Source organism: Euphorbia lathyris, chromosome 1, assembly GCF_963576675.1.
Source record: "Euphorbia lathyris chromosome 1, ddEupLath1.1, whole genome shotgun sequence".
Lineage (NCBI taxonomy): Eukaryota > Viridiplantae > Streptophyta > Magnoliopsida > Malpighiales > Euphorbiaceae > Euphorbia > Euphorbia lathyris.
This window is the reverse complement of record NC_088910.1, coordinates 123,617,997-123,640,450: the sequence shown is the minus strand read 5'-3', so window position 1 is coordinate 123,640,450 and position 22,454 is coordinate 123,617,997. Positions and strand designations below refer to the sequence as shown.

Below are 22,454 nucleotides of genomic sequence, written 5' to 3'. Positions count from 1 at the left end.
CGCCCCGCGTATTTGCCCATTCCGTTAGAAATCTTCTGCATGTGGACCAAATCCAAATCTTGTTGTCTCAACCACGCCCCGCGTAGACTGGGATGCGCCTCGCGTGTTTGAGTTTCTGAGATTTTATTGCTTGAATTGGGTCATTTACGCACCGCGTAGCTGAGGCACGCCCCGCTTAAATGAGTCTCTGAGCTTTTTGGATTGAGGAACTTCCTTACACGCCCCGCGTGTAAGGTGGTACGTCCCGCGTAGGGTAGTTGACTCAGGGAGACCATGCAGTCTGACTTTCAGGATTAGGCTTATCATTTCTGACACATGTTCCACGCCTTGCGTGGTTGTTGGTACGCCCCGCGTATTGGTGACTAGATTCCACGTGGTGTCTGTGGATTGAGCAATTATTTCTGACCAAGTATTCCACGCCCCGCGTGAAAGGAGATACGCCCCGTGTATGTTGGTGGAATTTCACTCCTTGCTCGTACCTGAAATTCAATTCTGGAGAGCCGAGTTAGCTTGATGTTTTTATTTCTAATTAGATCAAAAATAGGGAAAATTAACCGAAAGTACGAAATTTATTTTTATTTCATTATTTTATTAAAACACTCTATTTTTGCAATTAAACTTATTTATTTCTTTTAAAATTAATCCGTAAATCACGCTAAAAGATAGGGACGAAATGCCCCTATCAAACCTCCTCGGACTTTAAAGTTTTACTTGTCCTCAAGTAAAAGAAATCGAAAGACAAGGGATTGAGATTATTAAGAAACAAACCGTCGGTTGGTTTTACCAAGTACGTGATTCCGAAGCTAAAGTTTTATGCAAAGTTTTCGGCAAGTACCTACGCAAACAAATGAGTGACCAAAACTTGTTTGAAACCTCCATGATCAAATTTAATAGGCAATATTAACGGGGGTCGATTATCTTTTGAGAACCCGAAAGTACCTCACCAAGGGATTTTACTCTTACGCTCAAATTTTGGTGGGTCGGTGTTTTTGCACTCTTCTTTGCACTTACTCGTAGTCACTTTGAGTTTGCATTTTCATCCGAGTTTTTCCTCCTATGTTATGGTCTAGGTAATATTAAAAATGAACCCGGAGGGGGGTTGTAGTGCGGGTGGCTTTTTAGTGGTTAATTTTGGAAGCTCGAGTTTAAACACCATTTTTATGATCGCACCGCGTTTTTATTTCGACCTTGGCAAGTTTGTAAAATATAACTCGAAATTGCTCGGGCAGAGCTTGAGAATGCCTTTTGCTCTTTATTGTGTTTTTCTTTTTCTTTTTGTTTTGAGAGCGGCACAAAAAATGATTTCGAAAGCTTATGGTGCTTACTTATCAAGGCCTTGGCTTATTTTGGGTGCATTTTGATATTGTTGGTATTTAAACAAGAGGAAAAAGGGTTAATTGTTAAAAGGGTATTAACAAGAAAAGTCGGTTAATAGGCTCGAGGGGGTTTCCTAGAGGTTGATGAAAACGAGAAAAATAATTTAAGAAAAGAATTAGACTAAGTGGGTTCGTTTTATCATCTATTGCCATTTTAACCAAAATAAGTGTACTTAACCCGGTATTAGGTGCAAACTCTATGAGTTGAGTGAAGTCAAAGCTCTCGAAAAATTGTGAAAGGAATAGAGTTCTCGTACGAACTCTTTTAGGCTCAAAATTACCTCACAGAATTTCGGGTTAAATTTTGTATGCTCAAGTTCTCGTCAAATTTTCAACTATCCCGTTTTTATTGCCTTTTTGAATTTCATTATGGAGATGACCTGTGGGTTAGGACTCAATGCTTTTGTTTAGTACGAACCTAGGCTTTGCATAAATTCTAGAGTTTCAGAATTAAGACTAAAATTTCTTACTAAAACCGATCCTTTGTATTAATGTCTTTACATCTAAGGACAAATAACGGAACTTTTAATTAATTTCCGAGGGGGTAGTGTGTCGGAAAAATTAAAGAATCAATAAATTAGTTTAATGATTTTGTTGTTTATTTGATTTTTATTTTTGTTTTTGTTAGTGCAAAACAAACGGTGAGTGCGGGGTTGCACGACCCTCCGCGTTATTAAAATGACGTCTATTCCAAGGACGTCGCAAAAGAGAAGAAAAACAAAAACAAAAATAAAGATGGAATTTAAATTAAAAATAGGACCCTTGAAGGTCAGGTCCTACGCGAGGCGTGCCCAGGGGGCGCCCCGCGTAGGAGGTATGTTTTAAGTGCATTGTGACCAGAGACTCAAATACGCGGGACGCACTAAGAGGGACGCCCCGCGTGTTTGAGTTTCTGAGCGTTTTATGCAAGGAAAATGACGAGCACGCAGGGCGTAAAAGGGAATACGCCATGCGTGAAGGTTATTAATGGTGCATAAACAGTGAAAAATGAACACGAAAAGAGAAAAGTAAATAAAACGAAACATAGAGGAAAATCGTAAATATATTAAAAGAACAAAAGAAAGTACAATAAAAACACAAAAACAACAAAAGAAAGACAAACTAAAATAAACACAAAACAAAGGAAAACATAAAAACAAAAAAACAAAAAAATTGAAACTACGGTTGAGGCGGAGGAGGATTTCCGTGGATGTTGAAGTAGGAGGCGAAGGAGTTGGTGAGGGCGTTGAAGTGAGCATCGAGATGGGCCCGATCCTCACGCCTTTGAACCTCGGAGGCATCGAGGCGAGCATCGATGGCATCGAAGCGGGAGTCGAAGTGAGCCCGATCTCGACGTTGGTTGTCCTCTAAAATATCCGACCGGGCATAGAGGGAGTTGAAGTCGTGGAGGGGTGATGGACTGAAATTGAGGCCCATGTCCGAGTCCGAGCCCTCCTCCTCGTTTGAGTGGGCCGCCCCCGAAGTTTCACCCGGGCCGGAGGTAGGGCGCTTGAGAGATTTGAAAGCATTTTCTCCAAGGGCCGAGGCTCAAGACTTGGAAGGCGATCAAGGGCAGCTTCGCCAAGAGCGGAGGTGGCGAAGATGGTGATGAGATGGCCCGACCCGATTCTCCCACGTTTTCGGGTGGGCATGTGGTGGAGTTGGACGGCCACGAGGTAGGAAAGGTCGTAGGTGAGGCCGTTTGCACAACAATAAAGGGCCAAAAGCTCGTGCTTATTGACCTTGGTGGACTCGGACTTCCCCGAGAAGTAGAAGGAGATGAAGCGATGGAGAAGTTGGAGGATTGGATCTCGGATGCATGTCGGGCGGAGGTTGGAGATATCGTAATCATCGGACCTAGTGATGGAGGTCCAAAAATCACGAGGGGAGACACCCTCGGGCCAATGTGCAATGCCCGCCTCCGCTTGACGGGTGAAATGGTTGCGGAGCCATTGGGTGTCAATGGTGAAAGGTTGGTTGTGAAGGCGGAAGTTGAAAAGGGCGGCTCCGGGAACATTGTTGGATTCGAGGGAGGTGTAGAACTCCACGACCAATGAAGAGTAGACGTGGTGGCGTGCTCGATAGTGATCGAGCCAATTTAGAGCACGGAGGCGGTCCTCGAAGGCACCTCCAATGTTGTAGCGATCAAGAACGCTACGTTCAATGTATGGGAGCTCCATCACGTGGGCGGCGGAGAGTGTTTGGTAGGATTGGGCTTCCTCTTCGGTGAGAAGATGGAAAGGAGCCTGGTATTATCGGGTGAGTGGTGGCATTTCCTCCCGTTCGGGTGGTGGTGGTTGTTGATTTTGGGTGCGGGAGGTACGGGCCCGAGTGCACCGTGGGGGACGCATGTCGGCAACATGTTTTCGCCGTACCATGGTGTTGGTGAGGGATTGAGTGAGAGTGGAGGAAGAGTGTGGGAAGTTAGAGAGAGGTGTGAGGAAGAAGAAGGAGAAAGGGGGAGTATTTATAGAGGAGGAGTTGGGAATCCAAGTAAAACTCGGATTCCCAGGGGGGTACCCGAGGCGTGAAGGGGCCACGCCACGCGTATCCCACCTCCTGAGCTTATTTTACGCGAGAAAGGAGCTCATACACGGGGCGTGCCTGGTAGTACACCTCGCGTATATCGTCTCCTGGCCAAATTTGGTGGGAGAAAAGTGAGGACGCGGGGCGTACATAGGGGTACGCCCCGCGTAGAAGACAGAAGTTGAAACAATTGTTTTCGGTTTTTGATTTTTCTGATTTTTAATTTGGTGGTTTATGGTTTTATTAATGAGTATTTAATGATTTTATGATTTTTTTAAGTTTAATTAAGGGGGTGGTTTAAATAAAATTAATGTGGAGGGAAGGTGAAAGGATTTGAATTTGAAAGGAGGTGATGTGATTGGGGGTGAGAGGAGGTGGAGTGTGGAAGTGGGAAAGATATATGGGGAAGAGGGAAAAGTGATGGGAGAGGTGGAAGATGGAAAAACTGTCATGGGGAGTTGCAATTCGCAGCTCCCCGAGGATACGTGGGGCGTGCCCTATGGGGCGCCCCGCGTGTCCCAACACGTGGCTTTTATTTCGGGGTAACTAATTACCGAACGTTACGCGGGGCGTGGAAGGGTAAACGCCTCGCGTAACATGCCTTCTACTGCGAGCAAAGGGGTCAGAGATGCAGATGCACGGGCGTATAGGAGTGTACGCCCCGCGTGGCTTATTTTCTTTTGGATTTAAAAGTGGGATTTGTTTTTCTTTTGATTTATAAAAATAAAAATAAAAATAAAAGAGTAAAAAATAAAAATAAAAATAGAAAAAATGCAAATAACTAAAGGGAGAAAACTAAAAATAACATAAAAGAGAGAACAAATAAAAATACATAAAAATAAGTTGAAAAACGGTTATGATACATATAAACAAGGGGTTTGAGAAATTCAAACCGATGCTACGTTTAGAGTCGAAGTAGCTCGACTTTCTCATGCGGCGGCTTACTGCAAGTTGTCCGAGTTGGAACTTGACGGGTCCGAACTTCTATTATTTAGGAGCGTTATCGCCTGTCCAGACTCCCTATTTTTGCCCCGCGGGTTCTGCTCGGTGTTTGTCGGGAGGGTTCCTAATGGCCTTTCCTGTTGCTGACGATTCAAGTGGGCCACCTGGCGGCTAAGGTCCCTGCAAAACACCTCACTATCGGAAAGACGGGTTAAGATATCCTTTAACAAGGATGTTACGGACTGGCCATGCACATTATCGGGAGGTGGAGCGTTCCGATTACCGGGCATGGCTTGTGATTGCCCTAACCCATTTTCCCGATATTCTTGATCAAAGTCGGATGGGGGCCTCAGTACATTGTTATTATTGCCATAAGACAAGTTAGGGTGTTGGTACCGAGGCCTCCACCCGCTGTTATTATTATTGTGGTGATGTGAATAGGAGTTCGGGTTAGGATTGTACCTTTGATTGCCTCCTATGTAACTTACATTTTCGGTATCGCCGGCGAAAGGGCTACCTGCTTGGAAATTAAGTCCGTCATGATCTCCACCACAATGATTGCACATCAGGACCTGTGTAACTTTGTTAAGGCTCAACTGGGCTATCAAAATGTCAAGTTTTTTATTCATCTCCGCCATGGAACTTTTCGGAGCCTCTTTCTCCACGGCGAACGTTTGATGTCGCGAAGGTCCGGCAAGCCGATCTTCTTGACATTGTACGCTTTTCCTTGCGAGCTCGTGAATGGGCTCATATGCTTCACTGGCTGACTTCCTAAACAGGTCCCCACCTGCTGCGGAATCCACGGTGCCACGATTAGTAGGTGTTAATCCGTGATAAAAAGTGCTTACCAAATCGTGCTTGGGGATATCATGGTGCGGGCAGCTTCGTAGCAACTTTCGGAATCTTGCCCAAGCCGCATGAAGGGCTTCATGTTCGAGCTGCCGAAAGGTAGTGATGTCGTTCCTCAACTTGACTGTTTTGGAAGGCGGGAAGTAGTAAGAAAGGAACTCCTTCTCAAGTTCCGCCCATGATGTAGTCGAACCCGCCTCCAATGAGTGCAACCACTCCAACGCTTGTCCTGTCAAAGAGAAAGGAAACAACTTTAGTCGGACGGCCTCAACCGGTACACCGTTTTGCCGAGAAGTTTCGGCACACATAAGAAATTTATCTAAATGCTCGTTAGGGTTTTCATGAGGTTCTCCTCCGAACTGGCTGAGCTGTTGGATGAGTTGGATCATGCTAGTCTTGATTTCGTATGTGTTGGCCGGGATGGTGGGGGCAACGATTCTGTTGCGGTTTTGAGGATGATGCGGAGCAAGAATCTCCATCATCGAGCGCATGTCTCCACCATTGCGGTTGTTGTTCACGGGCTGCACCGGCGGCTTTTGGTTGACCTCGGGCTGGTCAGCTTCATTGTTGAGGTTTGCCATTTTCTCTCTCTGAATCCTACAAAGAGTACGTTCAATTTCAAGATCAATAGGAACGAGAGAATCACTCCGAGATCGGGTGTGCATAAAATAAATAAATGAAGTGAATTATAAACAAGAAAGAATGTTGTTAGTACAAAGTATATATATAAAAAGTATATATAAACAATTTATACAAAAATAATGCTTAGACTAACAATAAAACGTTTTTGTCTAATATTGCAAGAAATTATAAATCCCCGGCAACGGCGCCAAAAACTTGATGGGTCGCGTATGGTAGAGCTTCTAAACGACGAAGTGTATGTTATGATGAGTGCATTACAACTATGGATGTGATCTTTCTAAATGCTCTATCTCTACTAGACGCCACTACTTAGGGGCAAGTGTACCCCGTCGTATCAAGTAATAATCCGGTTAAGACCGGGTATCGAATCCACGGAATTTATAACTACAAGTATTAAACGACTCGGTTTTATATGTTATCTAAGCGGTGAATACTTTGAGTTGATTCGGGGAACAAATACAAACTACTCCTAACTACGGGTGAGACCAATTTATATAACAAAAACTCTACGCAATGATACGGATGGCGATAAGTTATAAATATGACAAACAATGAGTCCAAATATATATATACGGTTAATGATTTACTCTTACAAAGACGACTATGTGTAGTGTGACCGACCCGTGAAGTACTTAGACTATGTGGTTCCTAGTCAAGGCGTGTCTAATGCTTGGGACCAGAAATTAGGGCCCGTAAGTTCCGTGGCTTGTCAATTCCTACGGTTTCCGGAGCGTCACTTCCGGTAAGGCAACACCTATATGAATCCCTAAAGATAGCCCGAATGGCGTCGGAAATCGTGTTCTCCTACACAATAATCAATTACGAGTATCAAAACAAGCAATAAACATCAACATGTATATAGAAACGGAAATTGCAGATCATATATTATAAATATGGAAAACGTAAATACGGAGTACAACCAAGCCTAGTACATAGGAAGAGTGCAAGCTAGTTAGCAAGTAAAAAGGGAAGAATCCACCATCGGAACTAGCTAACCGGACTCAAGGCCGTCTCTTAGGACTTGGAGGTGGAGCTTTCGAGCTTGGTGAGCGGAGATGGAGCGGAACTTTGAGGGAACGCCGGAATCAACGAACAAGCTCTCAAGGTGGAAACTATAGCCATAATACATGTTGAATTTTAAGTCAATATAGGATGAATGTGCTAACTTTCTTTTTCCCAAGTTACAATTTATAATTCATAATCAAAGAAAAAAAAATCATATTCTTAACTTTTGGCCACGATTGAGACCAACCTTATCACAGTCAAGGTATGAAAGGGAAGAAACAAATAAGTAAAAGCGTACTTTTGGCCACGATTGCGACCACCCTTATCACAATCGAGGTATGGAAGGAACGTTTAAATAAGAAAAATTAAGCGTGTTTAAAGTTTAAAGTAACGATTGCGTCCACCCATGGCATGGTCGATACCTCTTAAGCGAACACAAATAAAATGCATATAAAGTTACGGTCGAGACCACCCTTATCACGGGCGTAACTAAGAAAATAAATTAAACTTAATAAATCATATATAATAATTCAAGTTTGGGAAAGGAAATTTGGAGCTTTGAAATGCCTTGAGATGAAAGACTCAATAACATGCGTGCTTACATCGTCCCGAATACTTCAATTTAAACATTGAAATACAAGACGAATGATATATCGTATTTATACTAAGTTAGTTTGATATTTTGCGTATAAATTTGCCATGCGAAGTTAGTATTTTTCGGCTTAACTAATTTAAAAGGTAAACACAAAGATATATGTTTTATTTTCATAAAGAGATTAGTTAAGGAATAAATTCAGTGAAATTTTGCTCGGGACTAGCAAAAGATTAAGTGTGGAGATTTGTTAAGCCCAAAATATACCTAAAATATCATTAATATTTACATCATTTTTATTACAAATTTGTGTTATTTATATCTGTTTAGATTAATTTTACTCTCGAATATCTTTCTTTCTTGCAAGGTACCTAAATATTTGGTAAAATCCAAATAGGAACGAAAAAGGATCAAAAACAGAAGAAAAACCCTACAAAAGGAGTCAAAGACGACGTAAATCAAAAGCGCCAAGTCAAGGACACGAACGAGAGCAAAGAAGTGAAAAAACGCACCGTGCCGCGACCGCGAATCCACCACCCACGGCCGCGACACGCGTCCTTCAGCTACTTCCTCCCTTCGTCCAAAGCTTAACTTGATGTTCCCCCATTCACGGCCGAGGATCCCCATTCTCGGTAAGTGCAGAATTCTGCCAAAGGTGCAATGAACACATGTTGAAAATCAAGAAACGCGTTCGTTCGGGTGGATAGAAACGACTCTTCACAAAGAACACAATTCTTAACAACGGACACGACTTTTTACCAACGAATACGTCTTTTCACAAAAGGACATATCACTTCAATCACAACCCTTCAACATCTATAAATAAAGAGTTGATGTTGAGAAAAAAGGCAATGTAATGTTATGTAATATAGATATAGAATCAGAGCGTAGAACTAATGTATAAGTTCTAAGTAAAAACAATTCGAGAGTTAGAAATTAGATTCTGTACAAAACAAGATGAGGTACACATGTTGTTTATAGTTTAATTACAAACACAGTAGCGTTTAGACATTATTCCAGTTTTAGTTTGCATTTTGGTAGAGGCCGACCGAATCCCTATTACGAAGTTACAGCGAGAAGATTGAGTAGAGTGTTCGCCCCTGAGCCTGACAACCTCTAAGGAAACCCAAGGAAAGGACTGATCAGTCGTTCACTTGCACGCCCTCGAAGAACTCGATGCTCCATGTTCTCTGTAAACTTGTATCAATTTATATTTCATCTAATAAAGTCCGTTCTATTCGATAAATCGTTATGCAGCACTTATGGTAACCAACCCACTAAAGTGATTGCTAGTGTTTTCATTAAAACGTAGTTAATTCAAAATCATTACAAGGAAACTTTGTTGAACACTTAGGCAAATTATTATCTCGGTAGAGTTTTAATTTGGTTAAGGGCATTATGCCGGCTAAAGGGTTTTGCCACGTTCAAAGCCAATTAATTAGAGGTTCCGTCATTTATTTCATCATCATAATTAATACAAAGTTTAAGTTGTTTTCTTTGCTCAATGCAAACGAATACATTTATTTGTTTTTCTAAAAGTTCTAAATGTTCCTGTTTTGTAAAATTCATCCCTAAATCAGAAAACTTTTCTAACGATCGATATATTCTAATATAAAATCTTATTCTAGCATTTTCAAATACTCAAAGTCCACAAACTCAATTAAACAATTATTTTTTTCCCTAAATTCAATTAGACAAATTTCACTTTTCATTAACATTCAATAGTAAATCTAACAAGTTCGAAATTAACAGATTCAAAAATAAGTTTTTCGTTAAAAAACGTATCCCTGTGGGATCGATATTTTTATTACTACAAGCGAAACCGTGCACTTGCGGAAATCGCTCAACACTTTGTAATCATCTAAAGTGTTCTTATTCCAAAAAGAGCAAGTTGTATCAATTGTGAATTGAGAGTGTCAAGCTGAGTGTTTAGTTGTAAATACTCAGTGGTAGAGAAATCTAGGTGCTGGGTTGTAGCACTTAGTAGGAGTTGAGTAGACGAATAGAGGAAGGTACTCTTGCATATTCAACTGCCTTGTAACCGGTTTGTGCTCTACCCTTAAAGAGCTCAGTATTTGATTCTAAAAGCCCGGACAAGTCTGGGGACTGGACGTAGGCAGAGAGGCCGAACCAGGATAAGTGATACTGAGTAATTTCTAACTCTCTTGATTATATATATATATATATATATATATATATATATATATATGTGGATGTGTTGCTTGTTATATTTACTCAGCATATAAACTGTTTAAACCTGACACTGAGTAAATTAGAGTGCTGAGTTGGAAGCTGACCACAAAAGTGTCAATTCCCAACTCTCAAGTGAAACAGTCTTAGTCAGCATCTGACTAAAGCTGTCTTACATTAAGATCGGCCAAGCTGACCAAATCTGAGTTAATAAACTCACCAAAACTATTAAGTCAACAAGATTAATTAGCGAAAAAGTTATATTAGTTCCTAACCCCCCTTGGAACTAATCACACGGGACCAACAGTACGGACATTTTAAATTGTTGAAATTTCTTACAGTTGTCCATAAGCTAAGAGATGTAACTTCCAATTCATTTGGTATGGCATTTTCCATCACATAATAATGGGAGTCTTACCGAATAAGTCTGAATTTTGAGTTTTATCACCTATTAATAAATGATTAATCATACTAAATAAATGAGAGATTTAACTTTGGTAATTGCTCCTTAAATTTTGGAAATATATTATTGGTTATTGCATTTAATCTTTAAAAGAACTTATTAAATTTTTCAAAATTGTTTTTTTTATTAAAGATGGAAACTTATTGCCTAAAAACAAGATGTAAACTTATTTAAAATAATTTATTAATCTTCTAAATTTGATTAAAGTACTGTCGGTATAGACTTTATACATTGCACGAAAGTTTTAAATTGTTGAAATTTCTTATAAGGGTGTCCATAAGTTAACGGAGGTAACTTTCAATTCACCTAATATGGCAGCTTTCATCCATAATCCTGTAAATCTCATCGGTATAAGTTTGATATCACGCATCAATAAATGATTAACCATGTCAAATGCATGTCAAATATAAATGATTAATCATATCAAATTAAAAAGGTTGAAGAGATTTGTGATATAACTTTAAATTTCATAACCTATTATATTCACTGACAATAAAAAAATCATATTTTAATTGATATTTAAGACTTCATTTTGCAAAAGAAAAAAAAGACTTTATTTTTTCCTTAAATAAAAAGGACTTCATTTTGCAATAAATGGTCCATTTAGTCCATTCAATTCTCTTGCAAAATTAGTACTCCATTCGTTTCATATTACATGCCTTTTTAGAGAGTTGTATAGAAATTAAGGATATTGGAAAAAAGACGTCGCCCCTTATTTATTAATTCCAATATTTATTTATTTTATAATAAGTCCATTATTTTAATTAATTTCCGTAAACCCGTATTTTATAGTAGAAAAAAGATAACTTAACGTGTACTGATCATATAAAATGACATGTAATATAAAACAAAAAAGAATCTCTAGAAAGACATGTAATATGAAACGAATATAGTATAAAATAAAACGTGTTATTCTCAAAAGTTGACACGCGGCAAATAATCATATAATCAATTTTCAACTAGTTTTACAAAAAAAAAAATCAAGTTACAAACTAAATTAATATATAACTAATCGAAGACCCACGTGTTGCACGAGTAATATAATATGATTTCATTATTTTATAATTGTTAATTTAAAATATTGGAAAAATTCGATCTTACTTCAATACAATTAAACTATATTTACTAAGTTTTGGCTGTTTTGTTTGTCTTTTTCTTTCCTTTCCTACAAAAAAAAAAACTATATTTACTAAAATCTCAAGTTCATAATTCACATTCCTTTTGTATTAGATCTTGAAGGATGTAGATAGTTATTATGTAAAAGGGGAACCTAGTGAGAGAAGCTCCTCCTTCTCTCTAGGTTCTTCTACCTTCTTCCCTTCCTTCCCTATTTCCGCCGCCCACCACCCCTCTTCTTCTCCTTTCCGAAAACCGACCCCTCTCCCTTTTCCCTTCTTTGGAAAATATATGGCTTAGCCCCGATCTTACAACAAAGTTCAAGACTACTTCTATCTAGTTGAGGAGGAAGAAGGAAGCTTGTCTTCCTTCTTCCTCCTCCCCCTATTCTTTATTTTTCGTCCTAGTTGTTTTTCCCTTCGTTTTCTATTGGTATCATTTTATTTTGGTCGGATCTGACATATTTTATCCGATCTCTGGATCCGTTTGTCATGCATCCGTTTGTTAAAATTTTTGTTTTTATAACCTTTTCTGTTGTAGCAAGCGCGGAAAAGGTAGATCTTATCCGTAGATCACTGGATCTACGTAGTTATAAAAGAAGGGACTTAGATCCGATATTTCAGAATGGTTCAAAGGATAAAGATTGGACTACAGTTGCTCCGCTGCGAATCTGAGGTTACGATAAATATATGTTTCAACGGTCTTTTATTTTAGTTGTACCTTTGATGGCTTTTTTTGCTTTTTGTAGTCTTTTTCTTGCATTCGTGGTTCATGTAATAGGCTTTGCCTATAGATATGTGAGGTTTTATTCCTTACGATTTTCATGTTGTACTATCAATCTTATTATTACTTAATGAAATGGTTACATTCTCATAAAAAAAAAAGATCTTGAAGAGAGAGAAGAGAATATTATAAGGAGAAATTTGGCAGAGATTTTTATCTATGTCGTAATTGTTCAAGTGAAAATGCTTATTGTTATTTTTTTTTGGAAAATAATAATAGCTTATTTTAATTTTTTGTTAATGCGATACTTTTTTTAACTGAAAAGGCTACTGTAAATCATAAAATATAACAATCGTTAAAACCTTAAGCATGTAGAATTCAAAAACTGATATTTCTATGATGAGAGAGAAGCATAATATATTATAATCTCATACAAAATTATTTTAGAATATAGCAATGAGAGATTGTGAGTGTAAATGTTGACCGTTAACTCAGGTTTGAGAAAATCCATCCAACTTTATTTTTGTTCGTTTCTATTGACTTTATCCCCTTATTTATTTTTAACCATCAATTACAAATTCAGTACACTAGCTTTCATGTTCTTTAATGAATATAACTAGCATGAACCCCGTGCAATGTACGAGATGCATTATAATATTTTGGTGAAAGGAAAAATCAAACGATGATTTAAAATTATAGTAATCAAAATTTATTGAAAAAAACTTATATATTATAGTTCTGATTTATAGATTTTGTTAGAATTACATAGTATAGTTATTTTTTTACATTTCCATCTACATATCTCATAGATTCATGACTTGAATGGGTAATTTGATGACAATTAAAACAAACAAAAAAAAATCTAACTTAAATGAATTAAAAGCTATGCAATTTGAGCATTGTCTTTTTTAACAAATCAAGTAGCTGCTAGCTATTAAATGTCAAAAATACATATAAACTATAAAAAAAAAACAGAAATGAAACAAATTTAATTGCTAGTCCTTGGTCAGTCATAGTCATATGAATACTTTTATTATTTTACATTTATTATTTTACATCGCTACCGATTTTATTCAATATTTTAACATAATTACAGAAAACAAAAAATTGAAATTTGAAACAAAATAACAAAAAACACGTATATAATAAAACAAAAAACATCACGAGACCCCCCGATCTTTCATTGTTTGGTGCATTAAGCCCTCGAAGTTTCATTTAGACACATTGAGACCCTGATCTTTCATTGTTTGGTGAATCAAGCCCTCGATCTTTCATTTAGACGTATTGAACCATTGGTCTTTTATATATGAGTGTATTAGGCCCTTCCGTAAATCAATTCATATATAAGTGTATTAAGCACTTGTTTGGTTAGGTTTATATAACCGCAGTGTTTAGCATTTTCTCTGAACACTGTAACATTTTGAAACTTTTCATAATTTTAATTTATTAAACTGGTATATATATATATATATATATATATATATATGACATAGTGATGTGAATTCGTTATTAATGTTTAGTTAATTAAATCATAAATTTAAATTGCTTTACATGAGGAAGGAACCACTACAAAATTTAGTTAAAAGTTATAGTTTTTCGGGTGCAGTCAGAAGAGTTCAATAAAAATGCTAATATAAGTTCCTATTTATTTCCTCATATCTCAGTATCAGAGAATATAAAATGTTTAATTTATTATATTCAAACAACCAATCCTAAGTTTTAATTAATAGGAGACCGTAATTTTAATAATCACCCAAGGAATCCATAAATGTATGACAGACAACTGAACTTAATGAAGAGGATTCTAGTTTCAAATAAGATAAAAACTACACTTCACATGAATAGATCAAACTCTCTTTTGAATCTGTCTTTGGAGCTTACATATATCATCTTGCTTCTGGCTTTTGATGTATTAGGAGATCTGAACAGTAAATAAGGTTAATCAAGTAAAGTTGATCAATGATCATTTGGAACATGATCTATTCTATAATATTATGATAAATACCATGTAATAAAAACAATCCCATTATTTAGTGAGTTCTCCTCTGTGACATAATCATAGTCGTAAACGGCATTGATATTCATCACACAGAAGGCATTACTCAAAACCTCATAATTATCAGTTGGTTTACCTAACTTCTACACAACAGTTTGATTTTGTTTACTTGCCATATGCTGCATTTTCACCATGGAAGCAACCAAAAAAATGTGTACCATATAATTGCCAAAAAAAATGGTGGAAATTTGCAAAGTTCCAACAATTACAATTTAAAAATAGCTCCCATGTGACCCCATGATTGCCAAAAATGTGGAATTGGAAATGCTCAAATTGCAGCAATAAAATTTCATAAACATATCAAAAACTTTTGGTAAAATTAATCCAATGGAACCATAAAAATTAGTTCAACCAAAATAATCCTATTTGCATGCAATCTATTGCACAAACCATAGTAGTTTAAATTAACTTATGATGCTAAACATTTTAGTTTCTCACTTTAAAAACATTTCAATTATAACATTTATCCCAGTTCACTGTCCAAACAAAAACATGAAAAAGGAAAAAGTTTTTCACATGGGTTGAATGTAGGAATCAGAAATTGAACCAAATAAACTCTATAGGCTAAGACTCATACATAGAAAGTGCAAGTCTTATATTACATTAAAAACTCTTTTATCCAATAGTAAATGAAATTGAATTTTAGATCTGGACATGCAAATGAAATTTCTAAGGGAAGGCATAAAACTTGTTACTTATTGTTGAAGAAATTTGATCAAATGTATCACTCAAAGCTGTCTTTGAAAAAAGAGGTCAAAATGCATAAACATTGGTTCTATTGCGTGTAAGCTAGAGCAATTCCGCACCATCAATCCATGCTAAATGGTAAAGAAACAGAGAGGTAGAAGGCGAGTAAAACTTCTAACAATAAAGACATTGAAAGTAATTTAATACTTATCCCAAGCCTAATCAGATTCAACTATTATGAATAAAAAAACCCATGATATAAACTGTTTCTTACTCTCATCAAAGTCATCTCTTCTTTTTCTCACTCCAATCGCGCCTTCACCGCCACCCTCATTCTCCTCACTCTGTTCATCAACCAACTTCTGTTACTTCAGCCAATTGAGAACAATGTATCTGAAAACTTCACAAAATCGTTCAAGGCAACTGTAATCAGATTCAACTACTAAGAGTCGAAAACCCATGCTTACTTCATCGAATTTCAAAAGTCTGCATATGAAGGACAGATGCAAAAAGAAAAGATGAAAAAACAATATCGCTAATGCTAAATCGGGCGGAAATAAAACAGAGGGAGGGACATATGTAACTGTTTTAACATGCAAAATTAGTTCACTTTATCACAGCAAAGTAGGCCATTATTATCGGTCTATAAAACATAAATGATATTTATAAAAAATATGGGAAATGACAATGTGGGAAAATATGTAAATAATAAAAACATGAGTATATGTTCATTGTAGAAGAGGAAACAAAAGCTATCCTTGTTGTCAATAAGCTGCTCTAGTCATCCATACATGAACCACAAAACCAAAGTACAACATCAGATGGAATAACAAATACTCAGTACTCAGGTCATATTAAAACAGGGAAAAAAACAAACCTCGAATGCTAAAATCTTTCAAGTCAATACAAAGTTCATATAAGTTTGTCAAGACCCTAGCTTTTCCGAAGCAAAGACCTAAAAACTGTTGTGCGTTCAATGAGCTACAACATGAAGGATCAGGAGCAGCTACATTGCAGAAGAGGGAGAAGATATAAAATATTCATCTTCAAGTCATTTATTCATCTTCAGTTTAATGGACAGTATGATTTATTGGTAAGAAGAAACTGAATACATAAACTCAAATTGGTCGCAAGTTATTTTTGCCAATGGTAGTTTTAGGTTGTGGAAAGCTCTTCTCTTACTCAATTTTAGCCACTCAGATGATCAGATCATTGGGACAGTATGAAACTGAACAATTTTCAATCCCATTGGCTTTGGAAAGTAGAAGCTTAAGCCGATGGCTAAATCACCAATCAATACCCTAGCTTTAAACCCATAATATGCTACGTGAGTGTGAAACTCTTTGTCCGTGAATTGCAATTGACTAACCAGACAAATTAAGGAACAAATTAACCATATATCCAAATTTGTTCTTGAACCCAAATTTGTAGCCCATAGCTTTGCAATATCATCAATTACAATTGAATAAGAATCTAAGTAGATCACCCTGCATTGAAATTGAACTCAAAATCCTTTATGAGAGATGGAAGAACCATGTTAAAACGCAATATGAAAATACTAAATGAGTGAAATATACTCGAACCATTTCATGCTGAGACTTTTGAGAATTAAAATGGATTTAGACTTTTGTATTTACTGAGAAAAAAGGAAAATCGCAAATGAACTATCGTACTGAAGATACAATATGATATAATAAATCAAAATTAACTAACTAAAGGCGATGAATTTCCCAACAAAACATGCCATCATAATTCAATTTGAACAAAAGAATCTATAACCAATGCAAAGCAAGGTGAGCCTCTTACCAACACCATAATTGGTGGAAGAGGGTGGAGATCCACCGCAAGTTCTGTCACCTACGCAAAATTTCGAAGCCGTCGATGGGAGGAAGCTAAACGCAATAAAACTGATGGGTAGCGGAATGTTAAGAGTTCAGCCATGGGAGATGAAGTCATTTGAGTGAGAGAAGAAGAAGTATGAGGGAGGGAGGGAGGGAGGGAGGGAGGGAAGGGGAGAGGAAGTGGAGATGGGGAAATCAAACCGAGATGAGCTCAGAGAAACAATAAGAAAAGAAGGAACATAAATGGGAAGATGAAGGAGGGGACGGTTACATCGTGTGAAAATGGTAGCAGTTTCCTTCGTGGAAGTAGAAGCGTTGGGTTTTTTTTAATACTTAAAAATAATAATAATAATAAGTACTTTTAAATTTATTAAATAAAAATCTATGAAAATCAACCGGATACTCTAGAAAATAACCATGTCAACAACAAAAATAACCATGTCAACTATAGTATCCAGCTTTTAATATATTAATTGATGAGCCACTGAACCGTTTTCCAAGAAACCGTTATAATCAATAGCATTAAGTGCTTCCATAAATGCATTAACGGCTAGACATAAAGAATGTATCATTAATACATTAAAAATGCATTAAATGAAGGACTGTCTACTTATCACTTCGATGGTTATGGAATCTAGTATAAATACCTCCATTCTGAGGTATTCAAGGTACACTTAGGTGTTGTTTGATAAAACTGAAAATTAAGTGCTGAAAAAATAAGTACTGAATTTTAAGTGTTGAATATTATAAGTGCTGAAAATATTGAATGATTTAATTTATATAAAAATATTAGTTGATAATGTTTAACTTAAAATGTTAAGTTAAATATTTTGACTTATCAAAATAAGTGGGTTTTCACTTAATTAACTAATTTAAGTGGTGGAGAAACAACCGTTATCAAACGCACTTAAATTAAATAAGTGCCTAACATTTTAATTTACGCAATTAAGTGTTTATGAAACAAGGCCTCACTTATTCCCTTCTTTTGTGCTTATAGTTTAATCTAAGAATCATTATTGACTTAAGCATCAGAGTGTCCCCCGTCGAACCTAATGGTGCCTCACAGGGAAGAGCTCCGGTTGAAGATTTTTCACAAGTTATCAATATTTTAATAAGAGACAAGTCTACGCGTTTATTAATCAGATCCTTAAATCATTTAAGTCATGAACCTAACTCTGAAGACATGGCATGTTGTCAGCTCGTGTGCCATCTAATTTTATATGTTCCTGGATATTAAACCCGGGTGTCGACTTTGAAATATTAAATTAGCCCGAAAATATGATAAGTGGGTAATAAATAAATGAAAATGCATACACCAGAAGGGACAGACTAAGCGTCATCTTTAAAAACGTTAAGTGACGATGTAATGTAAGAACAGAACCACTGATTTGCCGAGCATGATAGTTTCGGGTTCCGCGGCCGCTCATAACAGTAATTAGTCAATTGTATTTCCAAACCCTTTCAACTTCGAGGACCCATGTCGGTAATGTCAAAAGCCTCAAACTCAATATTGGTAATATTTGACATTGTGCAAGTTTTGAAAGAAATATATAAATGAAATATGAACAACTACGAACTGTGGAGCGAATTCGTGTTACTAATAACATGTTATGAAATAAGGTACAATGTAATAAGAAATTGAGAGAAAGTAGTAAGTGTATTTTTTTTATATCTTTTTTTGTATTTCACTTGTTAGTATTACATGAAAGAAATGTATATTTATAGGTTTATAAATATATATATTCAGTAACAACATAAATCGTGGAGTTACAAATATTAAAAAAATTGAGTTACAACATTAAAAAAAATTGAGAGTTACAATAGTTACACATCCATCAATTTATTGACTCCTTCGACCCTTAATTTTAAATTGGGTTAATTTAAAAAAAAACTCACGTAGTTTTACTAATTTGCAAATGGTTTATGTGTTTTTTTTTTTTTGTTAAAAATAAAGAACTGATGTTTTCTTTTTCATTTACAAATTAAGGACTTTTAGATTGTCATTGCGAATTTGACCGTTGACAATATCAAAATAAAAAATTTCAAGAATTAAATTTTTTAGTACCATATTTACCATGGAATTATGTTTTATATTTTTATAAATCACAATTTTTGCGGTTTCTTTTCTTTCAACATTAACTTCATTTCTCATATCCAAACAATTCCTAAATAACCTAAAAGTTAAAAGGTTAAAGAATTTAAAATTATTTAAATATTTTCAAAATAACCTAAAAGTTAAAAGGTTAAAAAATTTAAAGTTATTTAAATATTATCAATTCTTGAAATTCTATATTTTAAGGTTTTTACTTTATAAATGAAAAATATATTCATTTTCATAAAAAAAAAAAATGAAATAACCACCCATCCTCTATTTGAAAAACAGTTATAAATTAGTGAAAGCATAGGTTTTTTATTTTTTCTAATTAACCCTTCTAATTTTCAAGAGTTTTAAAAATCCATATTAGCACTTTTGAACAACAAGGGCGCAAACTGCACGTGTGAGGTGGGTTTTCTTTTAGGGCATGTTTGTTAAAAGAGTAGTGAAACTAGAGAAAAGGATTAGTTTCCGGATGATAATAAAATAAAGGGAAAATTACAAAACTAGGTCAAATGGGAAGGTTATTTACATATTTAACCCATTTACTCAACCTATTACATATCTAGACTCATTTTGTGTGACTTTTCAAAAATACCACTGACCTTCCCACTTCCCCCCTATCTCCGCGAATCACCGCTCCCCCCTATCTCCTTGGTTATGCGAAAAGTTGCTCCTGCATTAATGATTTCAAGACTTTTGATCTTCCTTTCTTCCTTTAAATTGCACGAAATCTGCACCATTTCGTCAAAATCACAATGAATTTCTCATTTTTCTCTTTTCATCTCTTGATTCTGCAACTTCCGAACCCTAGAAAACGAAGCCATGGTTTTTCATCTTCATGTTCGTTGCTTGGTTTCTTTCTTCTTGTTACCATCAAAGAAATGGTTTTTCTATGTTATTTCCTTCGTTCTTCCCATGTTATCATATTGTTATTGTCGCTTTTGGGGGTGAAAGGGACGAAAAATGTAAGTATCTGTTTTTTTTTCTGCGTTTTATCATGAATTCACTTCGCAATCGATGGTTTCGCTAAGCTTTGCGAAGAGAACGAGCCTGGAAAGTGATGATCTACTTCGTGTATTGATGATTTCGCGACGTTCTGCGAAGAGAAAGAGTCTGAAACGTATGGATCTACCTCACGAATCTATTAGTTCGCGAAGTCTGCGAATAGATCCTTACGTTCCAGACCTCGCAGACTTCGCGAAAAAATCGTTATGCGACGTAGATAGTCACATTTCAGACCTCGCAGACTTCGCGAAAAAATCGTTATGCGAAGTAAAATCACCTCTTCCCCTGCACATTTACATTCGCATGCTTCGCTAATTTTCATTTCGCGAATCCAAAATCGTCCTTTTTCATAACTAACACGGTTAATTTTTTCTGTAGATGGTTGAATACGTAACATCCCTTTCTGAAAGACGGCGTACTGAGCTGCAGGGAAGATGATTTTCCTTCCTGTATAGGGATGAACTTCCCCAAGATTGACACATTCACTCCTGAAATGATTCGTTAGGAGAGGTTGTGTCAATCTCGGGGTGCACCATGAGACACGTCCATCCCATAGTGCCAATCTTGTTAGTAGATTTTGATAATGTTATGATTTGAATGTCGTTATTGTGGCAATCTTGTTGTAAATTTTGATAATATTAGTAGAGTTCATTGTGGCAATCTTGTTGTAAATTTTGATAATGTTATGATTTTAATGTTAGAATCCGTTGTTGTTTGCCCTTTTTTGTTATATACCACTTCGCGAATTAGCTTCAAAACACATCCAGGCTTCGCATATGCGAACTAAATTCATCAAGCAAACCCAAACATTTACTTCGCAGACTTCGCATAGTATGGAATATGCGAAGTCAGACGGGATGGGGCGAGCCGCGCGTAAATATTGGGGGTATTTTTGGAAAGTCACACAAAATGAGTCTAGATATGTAATAGGTTGAGTAAATGGGTTAAATATGTAAATGGCCTTCCCATTTGACCTAGTTTTGTAATTTTCCCTAAAATAAAAACGCCCAATGCTTATCTAGCCCCTTTAACTTATCCAAATTGGTGGTTTTATCCATTCAATTCATCGAATGTTCTATTTATCCCTTTAACTCTATAAAAATGGTATTTCTCACCCTCTTAACTTGTCCAAATTGGTCATTTTATCCATCATCAACTCATCGAATGTCCTATTTACCTCCTTAACACCATAAAAGTGGTATTTCTCACCCCTTATGATCCTATTTAACCCCTTAACTCTATAAAAGTGGTATTTTTTACCCCTTTATAGTGCAAAATTAATAGAACTTATTCAAATGAGTTTAAAAATATATATTTTTAATATCAACCTTTTATTTTGTTTTAATTTGATAATTATATAAATCTTTCACGTGTTTATTACAATAATATTTTATTATAATAATTAGATAATCAAAATTTAACTAGCCAAAAAGTTAAAAAAAGAAACAACGAATGAAAGATACAAATAACAAGAACATTAATATAAACAAGTTAAAGATGTTATATGTAGGGATAATATACCAAAATAAGTCTATAGTTTTTGTGGAAGTATCAATTTAGGTTCTACGTACAAAATAGCACCAATATAGATTTAACATTTAGAAAATGATATCAATTTAGGTCTCGATAATAGATTGTAAGGGGTGAGAAATATCATTTTTATGGAGTTAAGGGGATAAATAGGACATTCTATGAGTTGATGGGGGTAAATGGACAAGTTGAGGGGGTGAGAAATACTACTTTTATGGAGTTAAGGGGGTAAATAAGACATTCGATGAGTTGGAGGTAAAATAATCAATTTGAACAAGTTAAGGGGCTGAGAAAGCATTATTTGGTAAATTACACCCATGGCCACTGAGCTTTACCCATTTTCACATTATGGCCACTGAACTTCATTTCTTCCCGGTATGGCCACTTAACGTCTCAAAATGACCGTTGACGGCTAAAAATAAAAAATTCAAAGCGTTAATGATATTCTAAAGAATTTTAATTTTTGAAATTTTTCGTTTTGAGGTCATTTGGTTAAAAGAGAGAAAGTGAATTTTTAGAAAGAGAAAGCTCTAAAAAATGTGATTTTCGAAAAAAAAATGTGGTTTAATGGTAAATGTCGTTCTGAACAACTTTAATTCTTGAACATTTTCATTTTAAGGTCGTTAACGGTCTTTTTGAGAAATTAGTTAAATTTGAGTGGCCACCGGTGTTAAAAAGTGTAAAGTTCAGTACCATAACGAGAAGAAATGAAGTTCAGTGGCCATAATGTGAAAATAGATAAAGTTCAGTGTCCATGGGTGTAATTTACCCAGTAATATTAATATGCATCCTGAATACCAACGAATCCATTCCTCCCTTTTACCCATTCATCAC

General features: G+C 36.0%; 1 long non-coding RNA gene across 2 annotated transcripts; it reads right to left on the bottom strand.

The window, feature by feature from the left end:
• Nucleotides 1–13,410: 13,410 nt before the first annotated feature.
• Nucleotides 13,411–17,299, bottom strand: LOC136210874 (uncharacterized). 2 transcript variants are annotated; one of them, XR_010678242.1, is made up of 3 exons: nucleotides 16,953–17,295; nucleotides 15,421–15,632; nucleotides 13,411–14,324 (listed from the first exon to the last, which is right to left on the bottom strand). It is a non-coding gene; the product is annotated as an uncharacterized lncRNA (long non-coding RNA). The 2 variants fall into 2 exon arrangements; XR_010678241.1 differs by lacking the exon at nucleotides 13,411–14,324 and having other exon boundaries at nucleotides 15,304–15,632; nucleotides 16,953–17,299.
• Nucleotides 17,300–22,454: the final 5,155 nt, after the last annotated feature.